We start from the raw sequence: 13,302 nt of genomic DNA on the forward strand, positions 1-13,302 counted from the left end.
TTCATTTCCTTGCTTACACTATGGGGTCTTCTAAGCGCGCTTTTTTTCCCTTTTTACCCCTAGGTTTATTGGTACTCCAACGTGGGTGCTTGTTTGTTTGTTTAAGTCTTGTTGACTTTTGCCTTTCATGTATCACATTTTAGATTTTAAAAAAATTAAATGATATTTAGTATCATTTTGCTTTAATGTACTTATTAGACTGTGTGATTCTAAGTAAGTTTATTATTTGTTAAGGAAAAAAAAAATAACTTCATGATGGTATATGTGGAAAATATTGTTTTCTGCTGATGATTTAAATTGTTTGCTGACTTAATAACACATTATTACCTTATCTTGTTATTTACTTCATTTTATTAGTCTGGATTTTTTTTTATGGAGGTGTGTAAGAAAAATTATTTATAATATTTAAGATGCGTTCTAATGGTGTAATAGTTTATTTGATTGAGTTTGTAGATAATTTTAGTTAATTTTAATATAATGCCTATGATTTAGAAAATGAAATATAATGCACTAAATTTGGAAGAATATTAAAATACAGTATATATATATATATTATATATATATATATGAGACTTATTTATTTTAAAGAATGATATAGTTTATTTATATATGAAACTTTTCTTTACCGTACCTACATAGTTTATATTTTAAAACAATAATAATGAATTTAATCAACTAATAAAATGTAATTAGAATAAAATACAAGAAAAAAAAAGTATGTTACTTGTTATATTATAAAAAAATATTATTTTTTATATTTAAAGTAGATTACAAAAAATATTTTAAAAGTAAATAATTTACCTTTTTATTTATCCAATGATATATATATATATATATATATATATATATATATATATATATATATATATATATATATACTCGTTAAAACTATCTTTTCAAATTTAAATAATTATTCATAATAAAAATTATTTTATAATTTTATCCTTTTTAATAATTATTTTTTGAATACATTAATAATTATAATAAAAAACTATATAAATTATTTATTTTTATAATTTCTTAATAAAAAACATTTTAGATGTTAATAAATTTTTTGTTACAATATAAAAAAAAAGTAATCAGTGCTTCAATTAGTATATATAATATTTATATTATTTTTTATATAATTCAATTTATTTAGTAAGTTTATAATTCTTTTATAAATAATAAATCTTTTATTCAATTTACTTCTCTAAGGTAATATGTTAAATTAAAAAGCAAAAAAATGATAAGTAATATTTTCAATTTCTTTTAAGTATTTCATCCACTCTTTGTAGAAAAATGGAAAATCTAATAACTTGATATTAAATATAAAATGTAATTTTTAATCTAATAGATTTTTTTTTTAATTTAATGATATTTCTAGTACTTTTTTTACTATTAAATTAAGAAAAAAATGTTAATGATAATATGTAACTTGATTTCTTTCGTATATACACATCGTATTGAGAGGGAAATAAAATGAAAACATTATTATTATAAAAATGAAAATTAGATATAACATGTAAAGACCTAGAAAATGATATTTTAATAATTGTAATAGTTTAAAAAAGTGAGACTTGATTGTTTTAATATAAATAATTTTTTATGAACGAGTTTCATTATTTTAAAACACATCATTTCTCTATAAACTATTTTTTTATAATTCTCTGATTTTTCTTTAGGAGTTTTTATGTGTGTCTAATTGAAGAACCAAGACCTTAGGAGTGATTTTTATGGCGAGCTCTTCAACTTAGACCAATCAGTTTATCTATTTGAGTAAATTAAGTTTCAACCCCTTTTCTCTGATCTTTCCTTATATATGTTGCATGTGGGCTCCACTCAACTTGCATGTGCCTTTTGAGTCTTTGATGATTAGTGGTTCTAATGGTATACCCTGATCGTGTTTCTCTTGTTCGTAGGAGCAAATAAAGTTTCTTGTGTCTTTGGAGTTGTTTTAAGATTCCTAAAGCGTTTTGGTCATTTGTCAGGTAAGGGAAGCTAAATACCTTGTTTTAAGTTTTTAAGTACTACGATAATATATGTTGGTATGCTTAGATTGGATTTAATGGATTGAGTTGCTAAATTTGTGTGCTTGAGGTTGTCGAAATTATGTTATGTTATGGTATATTTGTGTAATTTTGGTCTAAAATTGTGTTGTCTGTTATGAAAATTTTTGATGTGATTGCTTGTTAAATGGTACTTGATTTGGTTGTCTGAATTGATGAAATTGAGGTCATCATTAACTAACATTACTACTAAATTATGTTTCGGGTAATGGGTTAGAATGTTGGTTGAAAGTGATATAGAATTGGTGGGTTTACGGGTAAAATTCTATGGGAATACTTATTGAGTGAGCTTGATGTTAAGAGTCCGTGTTTGTGTCATTTAAAACTTGGTTAGCTTTTTAGTTTACCAAAATCAGGTCTTTAGGATGTTTATTTTGTTTTTTGCGACTGTGGTGAGGTGTTTGTTTGGTCTAGTGAACTGAGTTATTGACCAAATGAACAAATTGATATCCAATCCAAATGTTTAAACATGTTTTCCAAACAATCATGGGGATAAAGATACTAAATTAGGTCATTTGGATAAAACTGAAGTGCATATAGATCAATTTTAGAGCTACTGAAAACCAGGGCATTTCGGGTATGAATGTCTTGACTTGAAAAAGTCAAAGAAGAAGATGGTCTTTCCCAAAAGGGAAAAGAAGAAGGTACTCATGAGTACTTGGGAAGACTTAGATTCCTCAGAATTTGAAGAAGAACAAAAGGAGGAAGCAAATTGTTGCCTCATGGCTGATAGTGTTGAGTACTCATCAGACGACTTTGAAGAGAAGGTAGATTTCTTAGATTTTCATTCAGTTGTTCAAGCTTATAATGAGCTTTTGTGTAACTCCTCGAAATTATCATAAGCTTTCAAACAACTTTGGAAACAAAATAAGAAATTTTCAAAAGAAAATGAACTTTTGAAAAATGAATTGAGATTGTTTAGAGACGAAACGAAATATTTGAAACAGAGTAATAGTGACCTAGAAAGGAAGCTAGTTGAGTCTAAAAGAGAAATTGAAAATCTCATTTCAAGAAAAGAGAAATTTGAGAAGAACTCAATTATTGCTAAGGATGCTAAATGCATCGAATTGCTTCAACGTGAGAATGACACCTTATTCATGGTGTTAAACAGAACGTTTGAAGGCAAAGAACATTTAGGACTCCTAATCAAAGGTTGCAAACACTCTTTTGATAAACGAAGATTGGGTTTTAAAGGCAAAAACTCTCATTTTATGACTAAAAATAAATCTGCTTATTTTATTAAAGTTAATGAGAAAATAATTGTTATGCATCTACTTCTAAAAAAAGGTGCCTAAAGCTAACAAGATAAGACCCCATCCAAGATAGGTACTTAAAAATAAAATAATTTCTCTTGTGGATATGCTTGATCACAGAAAAGAAACTCATGTAATGGTATCTGGACAATGGGTGCTCATGCCACATGACGAGAGAAAGGTGTATGTTCCACAGCTTGAAGAATAAGAAGAGAGGAATAATGTCCTTCAATGAAAATGAAGGAAGAATAATAGACATTGGAAGGATAAGTATAAATTTTTTCGCCTTTATTGATAATGTTTTATAAGTAGATGACCTTAAACATAATTTGCTTAACATAAGTAAATTATGTGATAGTGGATATAATGTTGTTTTTGAAAAAGGTCAAAGTAAAGTCTTAGACGATAATAGTCTATTAGTATTTTCTGCTAAGAGATAGGGAAACTTGTATAAAATATATTTAAATGAACTACATGCTAAAAGTGTTTCATGTATTGTATCCATAAAAGACGAGATTATGATATGTCATAATATATATAGACATTCAAATATGATATTAATCTCAAAGTTGCAAAGCCATGACCTCGTGAGAGGACTGCCTAAATTGTCATTCAACGACAAAGTCTTTTTGTGATACATGTGTGAAAGGCAAACAATTCAAAGAGTCTTTTAAGAGTATAAATGTAATTTATACTGAAAGACCTCATGAGCTGCTTCATTTATATTTGTTTAGTCTATAAGAACTACGTTTGTAAGTGGTAAACACTATAACTAGTTGTAGTCAATGACTATACTAGATGGACATGAGAAAAGTTCTTAACCCATAAGGATAAAGCTTTCGACTCTTTTAAAAAACTCTACAAGAAGACATAAAATAAAAATGGTAATAATAAGATCATTTCAATCATAAGTGATCATGGTAGGGAATTCGAAAATGAACATTTTAAAAATTTTGCGAAAACTCTAGCATTAACCACAATTTCTCAACTTCAAGGACGCCATAACAAAATGGGTCATTAAGAGGAAAAATCGTTCTTTAGAAGAAATGACCAGAATTATGTTAAATTATTTGAACACCCCTAAACACTTTTAGGTTGAAGTAGTTAATACAAATTGTTATCTTCAAAATAGGATTTATTTAAGGCAGTCTTAAGCAAAACTCCATATGAATTATGGAAGAACAGAAAGTCCAACATTTCCTACTTTCACCCCCTTGGGTGTGAATGCTATATTCTATATATCAAAGATAGTTTAGGAAAGTTTAACTCTAAAAGTGATAAAGGAACAATGTTTGGCTATTCTAAAACCTCTAAAGCATTTAAAGTTTATAACTCTTGAACTTGAAAGGTAGAAGAAGTCATTCACGTTAAGTTTAACGATTTTGAGTTTGACAATAAAATGTCAGAGCAAGACGAGGCTTTTGTAGATATGCAAATTAGTAATAAAGCGTTGAAACCAACCAACGAGTCATTTTAACCTGAAGCGTCGAAACAAGTAGATCGGTCTTTTGATGAGAAGAGAGAGCCTTGTGGGTCGCATCGTCTAGCAGTAAAAAATAATCCTTCAGAGCATATCATTGGTGATCTTAAGGAAGATATTAAGACCAAAGCTTTTTACAAGCAAAGACCGATAACTCTTATCTTTCAAATCGAATCGTCGAACGTTAATGAAGCATTGAAGGATGATTCGTGGGTAAAGGCTATGCAAGAAGAGTTGGATCACCCTAGAAGAATAACGTTTGGAAGCTCATTGAGCTATCACAAGGAAAGCTCGTTGTTGGAGCAAAGTGTGTCTTCAAAAAGAAGCAAGATGAGGATGGAAAAGTAGTAAGAAACAAAGCAAGGCTCGTAGCCAAGGAATACTCACAATAGGAAGGCATATAATATATAGAAACCTATGCTCTTATTGCTAGGTTATAAGCAATTAGAACTCTATTATCTTTTGTTGCTTATAGTAAGATTAAATTATTTCAAATGGATGTTAAAAGTGATTTCTAAATGGTGACATCAAAGAAAAAAATTATGTGGAACGACCCTCAGGGTTTGAGTGTTTTATTAACCCTAAACACGTTTTTAGACTAAAAAAAGTATTGTATGGTTTCAAACAAACTCCTAAATCTTGGTATTAACGTTGAAGTTCCTTCTTAACTCAAAATGGTTTTTTAAAGGGTAAAGTAAATTGTACATTGTTCCGCAAGAACCTCAAGAATGACTTTATCATTATTTAAATTTATGTTGATGATATAATATTTTGATCTATTAACGAATCTCTTTGCTAAGAATTTTCTAAAATAATGCAGAATAAATTTGAGATGAGCATGATGGGCAACTGGAGTTCTTCTTAGGACTACAAATCAACCCAAAGCCAGATGTTATATTCATTCATCATACAAAGTATCTAAAGGAGCTTCTAAGAAAATTTAAGTTGCATGAAGCAAAGGAGATGAAGACTCCAATGCATCTAACGACTAGGTTAGGACTAGATGAAAGCTCTACAAAAATGGACAACACCGTTTATCGATAGATGATAGGTTCATTTTTATCGATAGATGATAGCTTTACAAAAGTGAAAAACAAAAATGTAGATTTTTGTTCAAAGTAGGTCAAATGCAAGTCAAGTGTAACCTTAATTATACTTTTAAGATTGTTGTTCAATCACTTAAATTAGTGACTACAAGTTATCCTGAGTTCTTGATGGACAAATTTGTAAGCACCAAAATATGATGTCACAAACTTGTTTCACAATCGGCAAGTATGACCGAATCGTTTCAAGTAATAAACTTGGTAAGACCAAGTATCGTTCTCCCAAAGGACTCACGGCCTAGTTTAGTTATGTGATTTGTTGATTAGCTAAGACTTAAGAACACAATAATTGAAGTTTAATATGCAAAGACGAAAATTAAATATGTATGCATGAATTGATCAATGACAAAGACAAAAGATAAACACTTTCAAGGAAATATATGAATGAATATGTTGTTGGGGGTCAATTTCATCTCATCCACTCTCATATATTTTAGGAATTCAACATTCAAATCATCATTGTTAATGCCACTCTCTAATGTACCATTCTAGATGGTTTCTCCCTAATCAAATAGTTCATACAATTCCTAGCATTCCTAATGATTAGTTCATGAGTGCAGGAGCTTAAAGGCAACCAATATAATATTGTCAGTATAATATTGGGAGAAATTCCCCGGATCTAGATTTCCCCGTACGTGTCCGTATCAACAAAACCAATAATCATGCATTAGAATGAGTTAAACAATGCAAGCATTGAGCAAAGAGGAAAAACCCTAACTAATGATGAAAGAAAGCATATGTCTTAATTCAAAGATGTACTCAACAAATCCATATATGAGAGCTTCAAGAGATTACTTTGATTCCCCAACAAACATACAAGGTTTAGTTCACCATATTCATGGTGAACCTAGATGAATTACAATGAAAGTATGAAAGAATAAACCCAATAAAGGTGAAGAGGTAGCCTGAGCATCCAAGATCCTCCTTCAAAGGGGTGAAAGAGAGAGTGTTTGCCTCATTTCTGCCAAAGATGCCTAACTATAGGACGTGCAAGCCCTTATATACTAATCTAGAGTTACAAAAGATTACAAAAGTCCAAGCCCAAAAAGTGCCGCTCAGCGGTATTTACCGCTCAGCGGTGATTGCGCGTCTTCTTTCTTCCCCTCAGCGGCCATTTTGCCCCTCAGCGGTTCCAATGTCACCTCTTGAGTGCCGCTCAGCGGTAGTTTGCCGCTGAGCGGTGCCTTCGACTTCTCCTTTTTGCACTCTTTCTTGTCTTTTCTAATGTCCTCTCTCTTATTCTTCACTTCTTTCACCAAATTCACCTCAAAACCTGCACAAAAACACTTAAATCAAGCATAAACCTGTCCAGCTCTCTTATTTCTGAAAATATAAACAAAAGGCATGATTTCAAGCTAGTTTCTAAGTCTAAAGGTTGCTTTTTGATACAAGAAGGTCTAGCACCATAGGACCCATCACAAGAGGGATGGCCAAAAAGCTCCAAGATGAGTATTCTCCCCAAGGTCAAATACTATTTGCTATTTTTGGATGGAAAATTGGAGAACAAGAAGATGTTACAAATTTGCCAAAACATGGAGAAGGGTAAAATGGACATTTTCACACAAGAAGGGGTGTGCTTATCCTTCTAAGGGGTGGCATTAGTAAAGTTTTTCTCTCCACATGTAAAACTCACGTGTTTCATAAGGCTTTCTAGAAGCCACACATTTAGCACATGGTTAGCATTTCAGATCTAAAAAGAAATGTGTAAAGGCTTGCTTAAGCTTTGAGATTGATGTATAAAATCTCATAAGCAAAGCTTGTAGCTCACTTTTGAATACATGGAGTTTTACTATGCTGATGCATTTTTCCAGCAACCAGAACTCTGCCAAAAGTCACCTCTTATTGAGCTTTCCTTCTCCTTCTAGCTTCCTTCCAGTGAAGGCTTTCTGAGTTAGATAATCCACTCACCATAGAGCTCTGCATCCATCTCTACATCCATCTCTGCATCCAGATCTGCCTCCACTGCATTGACTATACTGCTGCTGCTAAATCACGTCTTCGTCCGCTGCCACTGCTTCTCGTGAGCCATATTCAACATTGCTCATGATTCCATCCATCATTCCACTGCCTTCAATCCTCACTTCTGCTGGAGCAACTTCATCAAGTGGTATTCAGAGCCTAGGTTCTGCATCACGCTCCAGCTAAGTCAATTTTTTCTTCATTCCATTATGTCATCAACATTCCTTTCGTGTCTTCATTCTGTGCACACTGTTTCATTGCAATTTTAATTCCAGTAGATTCCAATGTTTGATTTCTTTGTTCCAGCTTTTAATTGCTTTATTGTTAATCATTTTAATCGGTTCATTCCATTGCTTTGAGTCTTTTAATTTAGAAATCCAATTCTGTCATGTCTAGTACTGTGTTGTGGTTTATTTTGTCAAATTTCTGAGTTGAAACTGGTTTGGGATAAATCTGCTGTGTTGATTGGATTTTCAATAGAAGCACATGAGATGAGCAATGATGAATGAGCTTGTGCATCTTGAATTCCATCACAGTGCAGTTCCCGTTAATGCAGAATTTAAATCTGGTTTGAATCTGATTTAAAATGTGTTTTCTGAAATGCACCGTGTGAAGTTAAACATTGGTGATAATGGAATTACTGTAATGTGATGTGTGCATACCATATAAACAAGGAATTGTCCAAGACAATCAATCTGGTTGCACCATTCTGCAGAATCCATAACTCATTCAAGCAGCTTGACCGAACTGCACCTATCTTTGATTGATGTTTCTGAATTTTTTTTTTGATTTTGAATCTGTCCAGATTAGAATTCATATTTGGATATCTTTTCAGTCATTCCTAGAGTCTTGTTTAAGTTTGATTTGCTGTCCTAGAGTCATTTTAATTGATTACATATCAGTTTGATTCTTTTGCTAAAAAAATTGGATGGTGAATTGGCCAAATTTGGTGTGAAATAGCAACTGCAATAGTCAAATTTTGATTTAAAAGCATTTAGCCTCTGCTGGCAGTTTGCACAAGTCATATTTGGTAAAACAAATTTGCTCAAATCATAAAATTAAGAGTCCAGATTTGTTTGTGCAAAATGACCATTCAAACCACCAATTTTTTAAGTATCTTTTTCTGGTATAGTTGCAGAATTTTAATTTGAAAGCTTGATTGAATTACTGCATCAAATTTAGTTCAGAATTGGTAGCAAAAGCTTGGTTCAATTGAATTAAAAGAAGTGCACAATTCAAATCTTACCATAAACTGCATTGTAAAAAGCTGTGTGAACCAGTGCCAAGCAAAATTTAAAATCTGATGCACATTTTTTTTCAGCTTTCTTCTAGGCATTTTATCAAACACTTTGCCTAGTTTACATTTGGTTTCGAAATTGATCAAAGCTGCAACTTATCTTTGTTTCTTGCTTTTCAAATCTACTCTAGATCCTTTCCTAAGTTCATTTTGAGTGCCACCATTCATGGGAAACCGATTAATTGATTGATTTAAGTTGTTTGAAAATCCTGCACATAAGCTGTTTGATAAAACTACAGTTGTGCATTCTGGTTTAACAGTTTTCTGGCAGCAGCAGTGTTTTTCTGGCTTAATAATTGATCATTGGTGGTCTGTATGAGCTCTTTGTTGGGTGCAGAATTATCTCAGGTGGTCCTACAACACTGGTAGCATCTTAGGGAGTGGATTGGAGCAAAGATCAACCTTGAGGCTGATTTTTTTGGTGCAGCAGACCCAAATTCTTCACTGGTCTGCATCAAACTGGTTGCTGCAACAGCAGCATAATTCACTTGCAGCTGAGAGAATTGCATGAATCCAAGCTGATTCATTACTTGTTTGAGAGCAACCAAAGCTGCCACATTCAACCACATCCTTGTTTTCCCAAATTTTGTGTTTCCTTTGTATTTTTGGTGTTTACTTTCTTTTTCAATTTTGTAAGTTGGCCATTTCAAGCAAGTGAAGTGGAAGAGCTCATAAGTGTTCTTCCCTCATTTGCTAACTTGACTAAAAGTCTCATCACTTTAAATTTGGTAGACGGTGAGTGTGTCTTAGATCCAAAGTCTAAGCCTCACCTAGGAGACCTCACTTTAATTGCTTGTCCCATTCTCAACTAGATAGCATATATCTTGTGCGAATAGGAAGCTCTCTTAGGGGTCCGAATTTAGAGTTAGGCTGTGTCTTTTCTTGCTTTGTGTTTTCTTTGTTGTCTTTAAGACTTAAGTGGATTTAAGAGTGATTTTGATCTAAGGACTCTAGTAAGTAACTAGAAGCATATTTGGCAAGGATAAGGCTTGGTACTTAAGCATTCCTAGTGAATCACCTCCCTTACCTGGAATATTGCTTTCAAGTGAAAAGCTCTAGTCTTTACTTCAAGAATAACATTTAAGTCCATCATAATGTCTAGAAGGCATTCTCCTAGGATTAGTGATAGTGAAAAAGAACATTTTTCTCTTCAAACTTTAGTTAATGAATTCAAGGAAATAAGAAGAGAAATGAATGAAGAGAAAGCCAATAGAGAGCTTCAAAATGCTGTTATTCAAGATGAGTTGAGAATGATAAGGAAAAGTAAGTCTAGGGGAAGTCAGAGTGAAAACTCTCAAGAGGGAGGGATGTCTATGAGTCTGGGTGATTATTACCCTCATCAGCCTTCTACTTCTAGAAGGCATAGGAGAAATTCTCATGCACCCCCACCCCCTAAAGAAGTCAATGTGGTGTTGCCTCACTTCCATGGGAAGGACAATGTAGAGGCTTATCTTGATTGGGAGATGAAGGTAGAACAATTGTTTGAATGCCATCAAGTGAGTGAAGAGAGGAAGGTCTCTCTAGCTACCCTAAGTTTTCAAGGGTATGCAATGTATTGGTGGACTGCCTTGGTCCAAGAGAGGCTTAGACATCAAGCCCCTCCCATCCACTATTGGAATGATCTCAAGTCTGCCCTTAGGAGGAGACACATTCCCTCCTACTACAATAGAGAACTCATGGATAAACTCCAAAGGTTACAACAAAGGTCTATGACAGTTGAGGAATATAGACAAAAGATGGAGTTGTATATGATGAGGGCAGGCATAGTAGAAGGTCCAGAAACTACTTTAGCTAGATTTTTAAGTGGGCTCAATTTTGACATAAGAGATAGGGTTGAACTTCTACCTTATAGAGATTTGAATGATCTTGTTCAAATGTGTATAAAGGTAGAACAACAAAACTTGAGAAAATCTTCTTCTAAAAGAATTCAAGTTCAACCTACTTTTGAAAAGAAAATTTTTAAAGAAAAAGAGCCATTTAAACCTCTAGCCAAAATAGAAGAGAGACCCAAGAAAGAGACACCCTCACACAAGAACAAGTGAAATCAAATGCTTCAAATGTCTAGGAAGGGGTCATGTAGCTACTCAATGTCCTACAAAAAGAAACATTATTTTGAAAGGCAAGGACATTTATAGTAGTGAAAGTGACACCCCAACTAGTACAAGTGAGAGTGAGGAAGAAGAGAGGGAAGAGGAAATATATGCTGATGATGGACAACTTCTCATGGTGAGAAGGATACTTAGCAACCAACCAAGTCTTGAACATATATCACAAAGAGAGAACATCTTTCACACAAGATGTAAAATTCAAGAAAATCATTGTTCTCTCATTGTTGATAGTGGGTCTTGTTGCAATTGTTGTAGCACAAGGTTGGTTGAGAAGTTGAAACTTGATATTATACCCCATCCAAAACCTTATAAACTTCATTGGCTAAATGAAGATGGGGATATAATAGTCAAGAATCAAGTGAAGTTGGCATTTTCCATTGGGAACTTCAAAGATGAAGTTTTATGTGATATAGTTCCCATGGAAGCATGTCATGTGTTATTGGGGAGACCATGGCAATTTGATCATCAAACTATCCATCATGGTCTAACCAATACCATCACTATCCATCAAAAGGACAAGAAGTTTGTGCTTCATCCTTTGACTCCTACCCAAGTGGCTAAGGATCAAGCACAAATGAAGATTTTAAGAAAGCAAGAACATGATCAAAAGAAAAAGTCAAAAAGAAAGGGAGGTATAGAAACAAGTGTGCCACCTAAGGTCACTCAACATGAAGTCCTTTTAAACAAAAAGACTTTAATCAATACACTTCAAGTTGAGCAACCTTCATATCTTCTTCTTTGTCAAGGGACACTTACATGCACATCTAGTGATTCAAAGACTTCAACTCTTTCTCCATCCATTCAAAAACTTTTGAAAGAATTTGATGATCTATTCCCACAAGAAATTCCAAAAGGGCTTCCACCCATAAGAGGAATTGAACATCAAATTGATTTCATTCCAGGGGCAGTTCTTCCTAATAGGCCAGCCTATAGGACAAATCCCCAAGAAACTAAGGAGATTGAGACACAAGTCCAAGAGTTGCTAGATAAAGGCTTAGTTCAAAAGAGTCTAAGTCCCTGTGCTGTACCAGTGTTACTTGTACCAAAAAAAGATGGGAAGTGGCGCATGTGTTGTGATTGTAGAGCTATCAACAACATCACAATCAAGTATAGACATCCCATTCCTAGGCTTGATGATATGTTGGATGAATTGCATGGAGCACAAATATTTTCAAAGGTAGATTTAAAAAGTGGCTATCACCAAATAAGAATTAAAGAAGGTGATGAATGGAAAACTGCCTTTAAGACCAAGTTTGGATTATATGAATGGCTAGTTATGCCTTTTGGTCTTACAAATGCTCCAAGCACATTCATGAGACTTATGAATCATGTCCTTAGGGATTGCATTGGGAAGTTTGTAGTTGTTTACTTTGATGACATCTTGGTATATAGTCAAAATTTGCAAACTCATGAAAATCATTTGAGAGTTGTTTTAACAATTCTTAGAACACACAAATTGTTTGCAAACTTTGACAAGTGTACCTTTTGTGTTGATAGTGTCATATTTCTTGGATTTGTGGTCACCAAAAATGGGGTTCATGTGGACCCAGAAAAAATAAAGGCCATCCAAGATTGGCCTCCTCCAAAGAATGTAGGAGAAGTAAGGAGCTTCCATGGGTTGGCAAGCTTTTACAGAAGATTTGTTCCTAACTTCTCTAGTCTTGCTTCACCCCTCAATGAGTTGGTGAAAAAAGATGTTACATTCCATTGGGGGGATAAACAACAAAAAGCTTTTGAGCTACTCAAAGAGAAGCTCACACAAGCACCCATTCTAGCTTTGCCAAATTTTTCCAAAACTTTTGAGCTAGAATGTGATGCTTCAGGATTTGGCATAGGTGCAGTATTATTACAAGAAGGACACCCAATTGCATACTTTAGTGAAAAACTTCATGGTGCCTCTTGTAATTACCCCACCTATGACAAAGAACTCTATGCACTTGTGAGGGCTCTTCAAACTTGGGAACATTACCTTGTTGCCAAGGAGTTTATCATTCATAGTGATCATGAATCACTTAAGTATTTGAAGAGTCAACACAAGTTACAAAAGAGGCATG

Source organism: Vigna umbellata, chromosome 9 (genome assembly GCF_029865625.1).
Source record: "Vigna umbellata cultivar VRB3 chromosome 9, Vumbellata_1.0, whole genome shotgun sequence".
Classification (NCBI taxonomy): Eukaryota; Viridiplantae; Streptophyta; class Magnoliopsida; order Fabales; family Fabaceae; genus Vigna; species Vigna umbellata.